Raw genomic sequence first — 16,151 nt, forward strand, 5'->3', positions numbered from 1 at the left:
TGGGAGCACTTCAATCCACTTTGGGACAGCGGTTACATGGAGAAGCACCTTGATGTTTTTTTTTTTTAAATAAATCTATTTATATTATTTATTTATTTTTGGCTGCATTGGTTCTTTGTTGTTGCACATGGGCTTTCTATAGTTGCGGTGAGTGGGGGCTACTCTTACTTGCAGTGCACGGGCTTCTCACTGCAGTGGCTTCTCTTGTTGCGAAGCATGGGCTCTAGGCACGTGGGCTTCAGTAGTTGTGGCTTGCGGGCTCTAGAGCACAGGCTCAGTAGTTGTGGCGCACGGGCTTAGTTGCTCTGCGGCATGTGGGATCTTCTCGGACCAGGGCTCGAACCCATGTTCCCTGCATTGGCAGAAGGCTTCTTAACCAGTGCACCACCAGGGAAGCACCCCACCTTGATGTTTTGAGTCAGACTCATGTGGTTTGGAATCCCAGCTACTTTACCGGCTAGAGACATGGAAAGAGTTACTGAACCTCCCCAGAACATGTCTTTTATTTAAAAATAGGAATAATAATCCACCCACCTACTCGTGGACACACCTCACAAAATTATGATTATTAAATAATATAATGTAATTAAAATATTTAACACAAAGGTAAGGTTACACTTTGTTGAATGCCTATGGGTGTTATATTTATTATTACTGATATTAACAATCAAGAAGTTCTTCACCTAGAGTGTTCTACAAAGTCAGTAAGGACTCTTGGCAAGGTCTCTTAGGCACCTGCAGTGAGATAGCACATGCCAGTGGTGAGTTTTCCTGTGAAGTCTGCATTCCCTTGATACTCTACCATCTGCAAATGGATTCAGGTCTATAGATTTAGCTTCTAACCAAAATCTTTTTATGAACAATTCCTGCATGAGTCATTCGCAGAGCAGCCAAGAAAAAGGAGTAGTTGCCTTTTAAGACAGAAATAAAATTTTCTCATTTAAAAAAATCTGTAAGAATAAATAACTCACATGAAGGTATTTAAGTAGCTTCTACCTTTTGTGCAATTTCTCTACTTTATTTAAATAGCCAGTCTAGGATCCCATGGTGGGCAGACTCTAAGGTGGTCATCCTTACCCCCATCCCTCCCGTCTAGTGTCCATACCTTTGTGTGATCTCCTCCCCTTCAGTGTGGGCAGGACTTGTGATGTTCTTCTAAGTAGCAGAGTATGACAGAAGTGATGGAATGTCATGCCCATGATTTCATTATGTAATATAAGATTCCTTTTGCCAGTAGCCTCCCCTCGCTAGTTTGATGTAGTAAGCAACCACTCTGCCCATGTGACAGGGAACTGTGGGCAGCCTCTAGGGACTGCAGGCAGCCTCCAGGAGTGAAGGGCAGCCTCCAATCAACAGCCAGCATGAAGCTGGGGCCCTTGGTCCTACTTCTGCAAGGAAATCAATTCTGCCCATGACCTGAGAAGGCTTGGAATGTCCACATGAGAAGGCAGCCCAGCTGATCCTTTCACTGCAGCTTTGTGAGACCCTGAGCGGAGGACCCAGTTAACTCATTTCTGGATTCCTAACCCAAATAAACTGAATAATAAATACATATCATTTTAAGCAACTAAGTTTGTGGTAATTTGTTATACGGCAATAGATAGCTAATTCAGACACCATTCAGTTAACTGTGCAGTTAAACCAATCTAAAAGGGTGGGTTAGAGAGATTTTCTAATATCCAGGAGAGTAGCCATGATCTAAATCAAAATTATCAAATGCAATATTGCTTTTCCTGACTTGTAAGAGATGTGCATTCGTAAGCACTGAGAAGCAGGTGTTCATGGCATCTGTGATGACAATATGCCATATGTGGTGACACAAGGGGTCCAGATCCATCCTTGGAACAGGCTTCTGATCAGTGCACAATGTAAAGGCAGTGGGGACACCCATGAAAGGCACTGGCTCCTCCAATAGATCTTTTGTTTCTTTGCCACCGGATTATCTATTCTTTCAACTTCTGGAATCCTGATTTTTTTCTGGTAAGCCACCTGTTCTCTATGCTCACACCACGTTTCTGGTAAAGGTCTCTCTCCACCAACCCCAGGAATGACATGTGACTTAGGCCTGGCCAATCAGAGCTCCACATTTCCCTGATCTCAGGGATTGCTAAGGTTTGCCACATAATTCAAGCCAAGCAGAGAGAATCAAGCCAATGAGTGCTAACCCCAGAATTGTTTTATAAGTTGCCAGAAAGTGGCATTTCTTTCTCCACTAGATTATAACCTAAGAGGATATAAATCTGGAGCTTCTGGCAACCATCTCACTACACATGGAGCCAGAGAATGGAACCAGCTCAGATGGATGCAGAAATAAGAGACTGAGGGAGAGAGAGAAACCAAATTCCAAAGACAACATTTGAACTCCTGGATATACATTCTCATGGAACTAGATTTACCACCCCATTTGTCAATTACTTCAGCTCAACCACTCTTCTCCTTTGCTTATAAGGAACTGAGAAATTCCCTATATAATGTGAGTTTAGTTCAGTTGTATAAATAGCATGGTTTCTGGTACATAAACAATATTGCCTCAATGCCATTTTACAGCTAAGAAGTCCAACCTTGCAAAGGGAAGTATCACGAGTAAAACTGATCTAGCACAGACTCAAATGAAAGTAACTGCTTGTCATTATAGGTCTAAATGCAGGAGAGCAATTTTCAAACTTTCCATACAAGCAGTGGCTGCTTTTTGCAGGATCAAAACAGGATAAAAACTAGGCAGTCCCAGAAAAACTTGAAGTTCTTATTTTGGTTTTGAAATAGACTTTGATATCACAGCTTAAGAAGATAATGCTTGAAGTTCCAACTTCATACTGGTTTCTCTTCCCCCAAAGGAACTGATTTTTGAAATGTTATAAAAGTTCTTGAAGTCCTTCTGTGTCATGAACAAGAAAGTCTCCTGTGATAATCCTGTACCTGACATCCTTAAGCAGAAGATTTATGAAACATCAGAAAAACCTCAAGAAAAACAGAAACTCCAGAGTAATAACTAGACAGTATTACTGATGACCAGATGCTGATAAGCTTCAGCAAAGCCACATTTTACAATCATTCCACCAAACACAGTCCTCATCCTACCCCATGACTTGTCCGTTTACTGTTCGCTCTACTAGGAATGCTCTTTCCTTCAGATCGCTGCATAACTGTTGTCTTCCCAGACAGGTCATTCTATACAAAGTATAGGAAGGACAATCCTATATAAAATAGCACTCATCCGATTAATTTTTATCCCCTTATCCTGTTTTATTTTTCTACATGGCATCTATAACCTATGTTATATTAATTTGTTTACCTGGTGAACATCAGAATGGGTAAGATTTAGATGTCCATTGTGCCAGTTACCTATCATCTCCAGAAAGTCCCAGTTCACCTGCAAATTGTAGCTCTTGCACAATTAACATAGACTATTTCAAAATCTACACAACTGCTTGAACAACACTTTAATTACTACACTGGTCAAGGTCCAGTCAGAAAACAAAACCCACAATAGGTATTTCAACAGAGGGACTTTAATATAGGGAATGGGTTCCACAGGTATTGGGTATTGGATAAACAGAAGGAGGAACAGAAATAGCCCAGAGATTGTAACCGCAGGAAGCAGCTACCACCCCTCTAGCTGGGAAAGCAAAGGGAAGAGGTCAAGGTTATTGTAAACTAGGAGCTCAGAGGTGAGGTGCTATGGATATGCAGCCCAGACGTCTAAGGAGGGGAAACTGCCTGGTCAGTGCTGTCACCTCTGAGTGGAGTACAACGAGCCTGGATCTGGAATGCTCAGAGAAGCTGGGGACTAGAACCCACACTGCTGACAGCACTGTGAAGGGCAGTGCTGAGATGCCAACAACAGAAACAGTGAGCAAAGACAGAAAAAAGTAAGCCTTTTCTCCTTACCTCCCATCTTCCGATATCCCCCTACTACTCCTCTTGCATAGGTCAGAGAATACCCCCAAGCAAAGCAAACTGGAGTTTGCAAAATTCCAGCCCCAACATCCAAAGCAGGATATGGAAGAATGGATTTGAGCTGAGAGACAATAGTTTAAAAACCAGCACATATCCTAATGTATTTCTCCAATTTTATTTTCATAAGAAAAAAGCCAAACTTCAAATGAAATGGTACAATGCTTGACTTCTGACTGTATTATCACTAGCTCTTTCTTGTAAACCTTGTCAATTTTAATCCAGAGTACCATAGATGAACTTTGGGTGGTGCAGAAACCCATGAAATTTCATTGCTAAAAAAGTTTGATGTGTTATGTATGTATCTTCCTGAATAAGTAGGTTCATAACTTTCATTAAAGTTTCAAAGAAGCCTGTAACACCCCTTAAAATTTGGTATCACTGTCCCATGTTCTCACTCATTATTTAAACTTGTTATGGAAAACACAGACAACTTGTAGATTCCTTTAATGCCTTAACACACACTATTGGTTATGACTGTTCATTATAGGGAAAAGGAACCAATTTGAACCACCACAAAAAAAAGTGGGGCTAGAGCAAGAGCATCAATTCGAGGGACCTCAACGAGGGAAGAAATTACCATGTTTACCAAAGGGGCTCAAAATAGGACCGTCTCTTTCATATATCCCATCTAAATACACTCTAGTATATGTGCTCAGAGATACTTACATTGCACAATTATCTGTTAAGGTAGTGAAAATTGGGAAATAAATTAGATGCTCATATGAATGGATAAATTAGATCAACAGAAGAATGAATCAATTAAATGGAATGTTAATTAATACAGTGGATTACTATATAGCAGTTAATATAAACCATATGGACATGTATCTGAACAATGTAAAAGTGTAACATTGAGTGGAAGCAAAAACAAGTTGCAGAATAAAATACGTTCAGTATGATAACGCTTGTATAAAGCTTTAAAACATGCAAAATTATGTTGCACATAATTTACAAATACCTGCAGCAAAAGAATAAAAACACAATAGGAATCATAATGCCCAAATTTAGGTTTGTTTTACTCCTAGTAGGGAGAGGAGGGGAAGAAACAAAGAGGGGTCCTCAGGGGACTCCAATGACCTCCATCCTGGATGGCTTCTTTAAAATAAATCTGAATTACATATGGGAAAATGTTAAGACTTGGCAAAGTTAAGTGGTGGGTGTTTGCTGTATGATGCTATATTTTTCTATGTTTTTGAAATGCCTCATAAATTTAGAAACTAGGAAATGTGAAAGGCACTAAAAGCTCCATTAGCAATGGCCCAGACCACCCCTTAGCATAATTATCAAGAGCTCAAAGAGAAGAGGAACTTATAATCACACCTCAGCAACTCTTTCCATTGCAAGGCTCCTTTTCAGAAACACTCTCCACAAGGGTGGACACTGGAAAAGAGAACCAGGGAGGGAGAAAGGGGACTTACCAAACAAAGGAAAAGATAAGAGGGGAAGAAGAGAAGAGGATAAATGCTCCATGTTATTTTAAAATATAAGCAACACACGAACAATACAGGTAAGAATCTCCCTCAGCAAGAAGAAACAGGTACATAAGTGCAAAAAGTTCTTATTAAGCTGTAGTTCCTAACTGGCTCTGGCTTCTTCCCTGTTGAGCTAGATAATTGCAAAAAATAATACACCTGCCTCAATTACGGTGTGTGCCTCAGGGCAAGGAAGACCCCTGAGCTTTTACTATCAGGTAATTCCATTATTAAGGACAAATTTCTGGTTCCTTGGGAATTGTGAACATGGAATTTAAGCTTATTTGTAGCATAATTTACTTCTAATCCATTCCTAAAATCCATTTTCTCTTTCCTTTTAAGAAGAGGAAAATAGAAAATGGGCTTTCTCATTTTAAACCTGTCCTTAAAAATGTCCTACCGTGTATTATAATATCCAGAAATTAAGGCAAAAATTGAAGCTCTATTTGACCATTTATATAAGTTACGTGTTCTAACTTCTGCCCATATAAAATTGTGTTCCATGTCTGAAATTTCCTTTTAAAATGACACAAAGTTGCAAAACAAATAACAATGGCAATAACAACCTCCTTGCCTTACATATCAAAGCTCTGAAAGCTGGACATCAGCTCCTGGCATGTTCATTAATACCCAGCTTTTCTAAAACATGCAAGTCAACACAGCAAGAAACTTAACTTCATAAAGCTTTTAGAAAACAAATTCTGAAGCTTTTGCAGAATACTCAAACTTTTTCATGGACAATTCTGGATAACCAATGACATGGTGGCAAATGCTATCAAATGAAGTACTAACAAATGAAGATAAATTTAACTAGGGATGGGCTTACTTTCGAGAGATCACTTGGGCAATGAAAAAGCAAAGTTCCAGTACTGCAGTTAAAGGAAAGGCAGGATGCAGCATTTCACGTTCAGTAATACATCCTATAGAAAAGAAATGAAGCCTGTGTAATTTATAAACCAACTGCATGCTCTTGCCTGATACCATTTACTCTCAATTGCCACAAGCAATCCCCAAAACATCGACAGAACAAAATACCTTCAACCCATAAAAGCTTGAGACCAACCAGTAACTAAGAACTGGTTGGGACAGATTTTCCCATGTTACATTAGCCTTCACGAATAATCTGATTGAAAAGTCAAATTATATCACCATGATTTCAAAGCCTGCTGTTCTATTTTTTAAATACACTCTATCTAGTCAAAGAGTGTTTCTAAAGTTCTACATGCCAATGTACTCGGAACACATTAATTCTATTAGCAGGCTATTTCAGGAAACAGTGAGCATATTTCTTGGAAACAAATATATGTGGTTGAAAAACAGCCTTAAAAAAGCATGAGGTGAAAAACTGAAAACAAAGATGATTTTAAAATGCAATAGAACTCCTTCCCATCACATATTAAAGGTGTCATAATTGCTTCTCGACTGAGAAGTTGCTGTTTGGGATTTGGGTCTTTAAACCAAAAAGGCCTATCTTGAGATGGCACTATAAGGACTCTATCTGCCTCTTAATCATAGGCAACTGCTAAATGAAATGTATCTATTTTCTCTGTTACATTACTATTGGCAACCAGGTCCCCAGTAACTGCCCAGAAATGTTTCCATGGTTACAAAAAGCATTCAGCATCCCTCTTGTTTTGGGCCAATTTATCTTAAAATCTATTGTGGAGAAAAATATGGCACATTAAGGAGCATAAAATCAAGATACAACGTTATGAAAAGAATTCAAGGTTAAATGGGAAAAGCAGGTTTGACAAGGCTTTTTAAAAAGTGCATATAAATCACTGATTAAAATGCTGCCTTTTCTTAGTGTATCTCCAAATACATCTCTCTAATAGACTGCAAAGCAGCCCATGCACCGAGCTGACGTGATCTCCAGTATAAAGGAAAAAATGAGCAAGTGAGGATAATTTAAGAGTGTTAACCAGCAGGTAAAATCCCCCCCAAAAAACAAGGGTTTTAATATTCTTGCAGCTGAGAGTCCAGTCCCATATTCTAGTTTCAGAGGGTCGTTTGGGCACTTAAATATTTTGACGAAAGAGAGGAATAAGAGCTTTTGTTCATTGTCTACAAGGCATCTGAAGTAAATCAGTGGACTCCATCTCCTCAGGGAGAGGGAGAAAGAGGGAAGTTCTCTAGAGACAACTCAGTAAAGCTCCTCCATCTATAAAGTCATGAGTGATTTGGGCTAACGGGCCTGTCTCATTCTAGGTCTCTGCTGCATTCCCAACTCTCACTGCCACCAAAGAGCCGGGGCATTAAAAACATTTTTGCATCTTCTGGAACACGTTAAACAAATGGTATAAGCATTTCAATAATCTGAAGGAGAGGTCCACGGCTTATGCTTGTGTAGATTTGTCCATTCCCCCAATGCTTTGTACATGGTAGGCATTCAATAAATATTTGGTTAACTGAGGAAGGACATCATACAAGACATCTCTTTACAGAGGAATGTTTCTCCCCATACTACCTATACATACATGCCACCTTTTATCATTTCTCTATTCCTCTTATTTTCACTGTGAAATGGAGAGAAGTGGGTGGGATTTAAAGTCATAATGCTATTAAGGACTAATTTGAAGAATTTCACTTCCAAGGAAGACAGAACAGATATACTTTTCCCTATTCTTCCCCCCAAGTACAACTCAAAACTCTAGACATTGTATATAAAACAAAGATGAGAAGACTGAAAGATGCCAAGAAGAAAGCAGACCAGCTAGTGACCATGAGACTCAAGGAACAACATGGAGGTGAGTTTTCTGGGTTCTTTTGCCTTATATATCTCAGACTTGAAGCTGAGGAAGCTGGCAACCCAGAAACGCCAATGAGCACGGACCAAAAAACTCAAGAGATGCCAGTTCTCTCTGTGCAAAGGGCCAGGAAATGGACAGACTATCCAAAGAGAAAAGTTTTAGACAATAAGTGTCTAAATCCAGCCAAATAGCACAGAAAAAACTGTGTCCCCCACCCTCACTCATGCCAGCAAAAGCCAGAGAGACAGCCTAGACTTCCATACTCACCAAGCTTTAACGAGGGACCCCAATATCCCCACTAGGGGATGCCAGAGAAAGCTGAGTAGGAATCCGTAACTTTCATCCTTGATGGCCAGTAATGAGCATCCTGTACCCCCACAGTATCAGTGAAGGGCACATGGGGAGCCTGCACCCCACCTGAAGTAACGAGGCACCCCTGCCCCACTCTACTTGGGTGGTGTCAGAGGAAGTCTAGTGGAGACTCAGGATTTTCACCATCAGTGTGGCTACCTTCACCTCCATGTCAATGGAGACCACATGGAGGGATGGATCTGCCACCCAACCCAGCATTAGTGAGAAGCACTCCTTCAAGGGTTAAGGAGGCCAAGAGGGAAACCTGGACTTCGGCCTCCACCTAGCTATAATAAGGTGGTACCCCACTGCCCCGCCAGAGCCCTGGCAAAGACTCTCTTTAGTTGAGAGGCCTTTTAGGGGGAGTAATGTCAAAATAAGGACAACTATTTCTCTTTATGTGTTCGTATCGGCTTACACACTGTTTCTTCTTACCAGCTACTACAATAGCTCCCTACCATATATCCTTTCCTCCAGCGTAGCCTGCAAACTGATGCCACAGTTATCCTTCTAAAATGGAGTTCCGTTGGTATCACACTTAAGAGCTCTTTGAGATTCCCAGATGCTTACGAGACAAAACCTAATCCTTAACACAAAAAACAAAGACCTTCCCAATTGTAGCCTATGTTACTAGCCCCATCCCTGAAAATGTCAGTCTTGTCCACGTGTCTGTGTTCATGCCATTCCTTCAAATGGTATGCCTTTCTCTCCCCACTCACCTCTTAAATTATAATTCATTCTTAGGGTTTGTAGTCCTATATCATCTGCTCTGTGGAACCTTCTCTGATCACCACTGGCAAAACCACCTCAAAAGTTACCACGCAGATAACTGTTCTAATTTTCCACAAACTTTTAAAAATGGGACTACTTACATGTAACTATCTCTTAGGGATTAGAAAATTCCTTAAGACCAATATTTTATTTGTACATTTATCTCCAAGCCCAAACATGCCACCCAAATTAATGAGAACGTCCAGCTTAATTTTAGAGTTTAGTGTTAAATGTGCAAAGCTCTATGTTCTAGCTTCCACTTAGGATGTAGAAAAATTGGAAATAATGCTCTCGCTCTTTAAATAAAAATTAAATCTGCATAATATGTCAAATTACACATTTTAAAACTCATCAGAGAGCTGAGATCATAAAGCAATCAACTAATCCAAAAGTTACAAAAAGAAAACTTCTTTCCATGGGAGAAAGGACAGAAGCGTTTGCTTGCCAGGGGCAGATGCTGGATTCATACAAGCTGGCAAGAAAAATTAAGCTAATATTTTCAAGGAACTTCTAAAGACCAAGTGTGCACTAGCACAAGAGTAGAGAACTCATGGGAGCCACAAACCCCAGGGAAATTGAAACCCACTTAGAAGCCTGGCCCCACAGAACTCACCTGGTACTCACAAGAAAGACAGAGTGGAGCGGGGCAGGGCAGGGCAGGAGTGGAGAAAGGTTCTCTCATGGTACAGTCCTGGAGTAGGGGGAAGAGCAGCTGCTATAGACAAAATCAGAAGTCTCACCAGGATTCCTCTCTCATCTTTTCACTATGGAATAAAAGCCACAAGCCACTTGGGAAAGGGCAGCAAATCCCATCACCCTCAGACCATAGGTAGAGACACATTAAGGTGAGTGAACAGAACAAAATAAAAACTACCACCACTGGGGAAGAGGTAGAAAGAAGTCCTGGAGTCATACCAGTGGAAATCCCCTAACTCTGAGGGAGGGGCAAGATTACCAAGAAGGCCCTAACCCAAGACACAGGAACATATCACCTGCCTAAGACAGGGGCCGCTCCAGAACAGCAGAAAACAGAAACTTCCAACACAACAACACCATATGAGCAAACATCAAGTAATGAATAACATCAGGCTCCTTCTGGGAAAGGGCCAACAGCCTGAAAACAGAGACCCTCTCCGAGGTACAGGCAACGAGAAGAGACTTGAAGCTGAAGATGGAGCAGATTTTGACAAAGCTCTGTAGAAAACAAGCCCTTACCCTAAACACAATGTAATAATAGAGGGTTTTGAAGGCTATACTACAAGGCGATAACAATAACAACAACAAAACCGAAACCCAGCTCATATCCTGACTAAATTGACTCAACCGCTTCACATTAAAGGCCCAGCACTAGAAAAGGCTCACCTACTTCCAGGCAGACATACTATTTACTTCCCCTACATATGATGTTCAATTTTCAGTCTAAAATACAAGAAAAGCAAAAAAGCAGAAAGGAAAAATACACTGTTAAGACACAAAGCAATCAAGAAAGCCAAACTCAGATATGACTCAAGTGTTAGAACTATCACCCAAGGAATTTAAAAGTACTATGATTAATATGCTAAAAACATATTAATAGTGGAAAAAGGGAGAAACATGCATGAATTGATGAAGAATTTCAGCAGAGAAATTGAAATAAACTTTTAACCAAATCAAAATGCTAGAAATGAAAAACAAGGTAACAGAGATGAAGAATACTTTTGATGGCCTAATCACCAGATTTCACACAACCAAAGAAAATATTAGTCAACTTGAAGCCTATGTCATTAGATACTACTGCCCAAACTGAAATACAAAGAGAAAAAAAAAAGAATGAAGGAAAGAAAAAGAACATTCAAGAGCTGTGGGATGATATCAAATGGGCTAGTATTTGTATAATAGGAATACCAGAAGAAGGAGCAAGAGAGAATGGATTCGAAGAAATATTTGAAGAGATGATGGCAAAGAATTTTCCAAAAGTAATGAAACTCACTAAATCACAGACACAAGAAGGACAGAGAACACCAATAAAAATGAATACCAGAACACACACATACACATATGCAGTACAAATATAAACGTACACACAGACACACACACACCCCTAGATATATGCTGCTGAAAACCAAAGATAAAGACAAAATCTTTAAGGAATCCAGTGGGAGAAAAAGACACATTATATGCAGAGGAACAAAAGTAAGAATGACAACATGCTTCTCATAGGAAAACTATAAAAACCACAAGACAGTGAAATGGAAACCTTAAAGTGCTAAAAGAAAAATAACTGTCAACTCAGAGCTCTATATATATCTAAAATATATTTCAAAACTAAGTAAGAAATATTTTCAGACAAACAATATCTAAGATAATTCATTAGCTGCATATATGCACAAGAAAAGTTAAAGAGTGCTTCAAATGACATAAATGATGTAAATATAGAATTCTTTTTTTCTTATTTTAATCACTCTAGGAGATAACCAACTAAAGCAAATATCAAATATCAGCGTATTGAGTATTTATTGAATATGTAAAAGTAAAATATGTAACAACAAAAAAATGAAGGATGGGAAGGAAGAATTGGGAGTACACTGTTGTAACATCATATAACTATACCTGAAGCAGTACAATATTATTTCAAGATAGACTGCGATTAACTAAAGATATATATTGTAAAATCTTAGGATGATCATTAAACTTTTTTTTAAAAGAGATAAAAATAATCAGCCCATAGTGGAGATGAAATGGAATCACAAAAATATTCAATCCAAAAGAATGCAGAAAAAAATAGGATAAAAGAAACAAAGAATAGATGAAATAAATAGGAAAAAATCTAACAAAATGACAGATTTTAATTCATTATCAATAATTACATTAAATACAGTTTAAACATACCAATTAAAAGTAAAAGATTGTCAGGGGCCTCCCTGGTGGCGCAGTGGTTGAGAGTCCGCCTGCCGATGCAGGGGATACGGGTTCGTGCCCCGGTCTGGGAGGATCCCATATGCCGCGGAGCGGCTGGGCCCGTGAGCCATGGCCGCTGGGCCTGCGCATCCGGAGCCTGTGCTCCGCAACGGGAGAGGCCACAACAGTGAGAGGCCCGCATACCGCAAAAAGAAAAAAAAAAAAAAAAAAAGTAAAAGATTGTCAATTTGGATAAAAAAGCAGGACCCAATTATATGCCACGTACAAGAATCCCACTATAAAGATAAAGATAGATTTAAAGTTAAAGAGTAGAAAAGAACATGTCATGCCAACAGTAATCAAAAGAAAGCTGGAGTAGCCATATTAATATCAAAGTAGACTTTAGGTCAAAAAATACTACCAGGGATACACAAAGGTACACTATATAATGACCAAGAGGTCAATTCATCAGGAAGACATATATTTCTAAAATGTGTATGTATTTAACAACAGAGCTTCAAACTACATGAAGCAAAAACTGAAAGAACAGAAAAGAGAAAAATAGCCAAATCCACAAGTAGAGTAACCAAAAGAACAAAATAAGTAGACAAAATCAGTATAAAAATAAGTATACAGAAAATCTGAAAAACAGCCTCAAACAACTTGAAGTAATTTATAGAACACTGTATCCAATAACAGCAAGATACACAGTCTTTTTAAGTACACATGAAACATTCAACAAGTTAGAACATGTTCAGGATCATAAAACAAACTTTAATATTTTAAAACTAAAGTAATACAAAGTATGTCCTCAGACCACAACTGAATTAAACCAGAAATTGGTAACAGAAAGTTATCCAGAATATTCCCAACATTTGGAACCTAACCTACACATTTTTAAATTAACAATGCATCAAAAAGGAAGTCAAAGGGAAATTAGGAAATATTTTAATATAATGAAAATAAAAACAACATATTAATATTTTGGGATGTAGACAAAGCAGCGCTTAGACAAATGCATCCATTAAATGATTATATTAGAAAAAAGAACGAATTATACCCAAAGCAAGCAGAAGGAAGAAAATAGTAAATAACAGAATTCAATAAAATTAGGAACAGAAAAACAATAGGGAAAAATTAATGAAACCAAAAACTAGTTCTTCGAAAAACATATAGACATATAGAGAGCTCTACTCAGACAGAACCCACACCCCTGCAAAAAATGAAGATAAAAATTACCAATATCAGGAAACAATGGAGACTACTATATATCTTACAAACACTAAAAGGATAACAAGAAAATACTATGTCCATAAATTTAACAACATAGATGAAATGAAAAAAAAAAACAATCCCTGAGAAACAAAAACTGCCAAAAGTCACTCAAGAAAGACAGACACTTCAATAAGTGGTGCTGGGAAAACTGGACAGCTACATGTAAAAGGATGAGATTAGATCACTCCCTAACACCATACACAAAAATAAGCTCAAAATGGATTAAAGACCTAAATGTAAGGCCAGAAACTATCAAACTCTTAGAGGAAAACATAGGCAGAACACTCTATGACAGAAATCACAGCAAGATCCTTTTTGACCCACCTCCTAGAGAAATAGAAATAAAAACAAAAATAAACAAATGGGACCTAATGAAACTTCAAAGCTTTTGCACAGCAAAGGAAACCATAAACAAGACCAAAAGACAACCCTTAGAATGGGAGAAAATATTTGCAAATGAAGCAACTGACAAAGGATTAATCTCCAAAATTTATAAGCAGCTCATGCAGCTCAATGACAAAAAAACAAACAACCCAATCCAAAAATGGGCAGAAGACCTAAATAGACATTTTTCCAAAGAACATATACAGACTGCCAAAAACACATGAAAGAATGCTCAACATCTTTAATCATTAGAGAAATGCAAATCAAAACTACAATGAGATATCATCTCACACCAGTCAGAATGGCCATCATCAAAAACTCTAGAAACAATAAATGCTGGAGAGGGTGTAGAGAAAAGGGAACACTCTTGCACTACTGGTAGGAATGTGAATTGGTACAGCCAGTATGGAGGTTCCTTAAAAAACTACAAATAGAACTACCACATGACCCAGCAATCCCACTACTGGGCATATACCCTGAGAAAACCATAATTCAAAAAGAGTCATGTACCAAAATGTTCATTGCAGCTCTATTTACAATAGCCCAGAGATGGAAACAACCTAGGTGTCCATCATCGGATGAATGGATAAAGAAGATGTGGCACATATATACAATGGAATATTACTCAGCCATAAAAAGAAACGAAATTGAGTTATTTGTATTGAGGTGGATAGACCTAGAGTCTGTCATACAGAGTGAAGTAAGTCAGAAAGAGAAAGACAAATACCGTATGCTAACACATATATATGGAATTTAAGAAAAAAAATGTCATGAAGAACCTAGGGGTAAGCCAGGAATCTTTACAGACCTACTTGAGAATGGACTTGAGGATATGGGGAGGGGGAAGGGTAAGCTGTGACAAAGCGAGAGAGAGGCATGGACATATATACACTACGTAAGGTAGATAGCTAGTGGGAAGCAGCCGCATAGCACAGGGAGATCAGCTCGGTACTTTGTGACTGCCTGGAGGGGTAGGATAGGGAGGATGGGAGGGAGGGAGACGCAAGAGGTAAGAGATATGGGAACATATGTATATGTATAACTGATTCACTTTGTTATAAAGCAGAAACTAACACACGATTGTAAAGCAATTGTGCTCCAATAAGGATGTAAAAAAAAAAGTTACTACATAGCAAGCCTATAATAAAATTTGAATGAGTTTCTAAAAAAAAAAAAAAAAAGACAGACATCTTGAATAATCCTATACACACTAAAGAAACTGAATTTTTATTTCAAAACCTTCCAACAACAACAAAAAAATTCCAAACTCGGCTGACTTCAATGGAAAATTCTAGCAAACATTTAAGAAATAAATACTGATTTAACACAAATTTGTCCAGACTACAAAAGAGGAGAAACATTTCACAACTCATGTTATGAGTCCAGCATTACCCAGATACCAAAACTAGACAAAGATATTGCGAGAAAAGAAAACTATAGACTAATATCCCTAATGTAAATTGATAAAAATTCCTCAACAAAATATTAGCAAATCAAATCCAGCAATATATGAAAAGAATAGTACATCACGACCAAGCAGATTTTACCCAGGTATGCAAGACAGGTTCAAAACTCAAAAATTAATCAGTATAATTCATTTCAACAGATTAAAAAAAATCATATGATCAGCTCAACAGATGCAAAACTGCACTTGACAGAATTCAACATCCTTTTTGATTAAAAACTCTCTCAACAAATTGGAATAGAAAGAAACTTCTTCTATATAATAAAGAGCATCTACAGAAAGCTACATCTAACTACTAAGAAACAGTGAAAGACAAAGATTTTCCACTAAGCCCAGGATCAAGGCAAATATACCCACTTTCATCATTCTCATTCAACATGATAATATAGTGTAATCAGTCCAGAAAAAGACATAATAGACATGGGTATTGAAACGGAATAAATAAAACTGTCATTTGTGTGATTATATTATTATCTACGTAGAAAATCCCAAAATAGCTATAAAAAAAGCAATTAGAGGTGGGGCTTCCCTGGTGGCGCAGTGGTTGAGAGTCCGCCTGCCAATGCAGGGGACACGGGTTCAAGACCTAGTCCGGGAAGATCCCACATGCTGTGGAGCAACTAAGCCTGTGCGCCACAACTACTGAGACTGCACTCTAGAGCCCGCGAGCCACAACTACTGAAGCCCACACCCTGAAACAGGAGAGGCCACCGCAATGAGAGGCCCGCACACCACAACGAAGAGTAGCCCCCACTCACTGCAACTAGAGAAAACCCGCGCACATTAACGAAGACCGAATGCAGCCAAAAATAAATAAATACATAAATAAATTTTTAAAAAAAAGCAATT

At 38.5% G+C, this 16,151-nt stretch overlaps 1 protein-coding gene across 3 annotated transcripts in view; it reads right to left on the reverse strand.

Moving 5' to 3' along the window:
* The window catches only part of SYT16 (synaptotagmin 16), a 255,605-nt gene that overhangs the window by 95,637 nt on the left and 143,817 nt on the right, over nucleotides 1–16,151 (reverse strand). The window lies entirely within an intron of this gene.

Source organism: Mesoplodon densirostris, chromosome 4 (assembly GCF_025265405.1).
Source record: "Mesoplodon densirostris isolate mMesDen1 chromosome 4, mMesDen1 primary haplotype, whole genome shotgun sequence".
Lineage (NCBI taxonomy): Eukaryota > Metazoa > Chordata > Mammalia > Artiodactyla > Ziphiidae > Mesoplodon > Mesoplodon densirostris.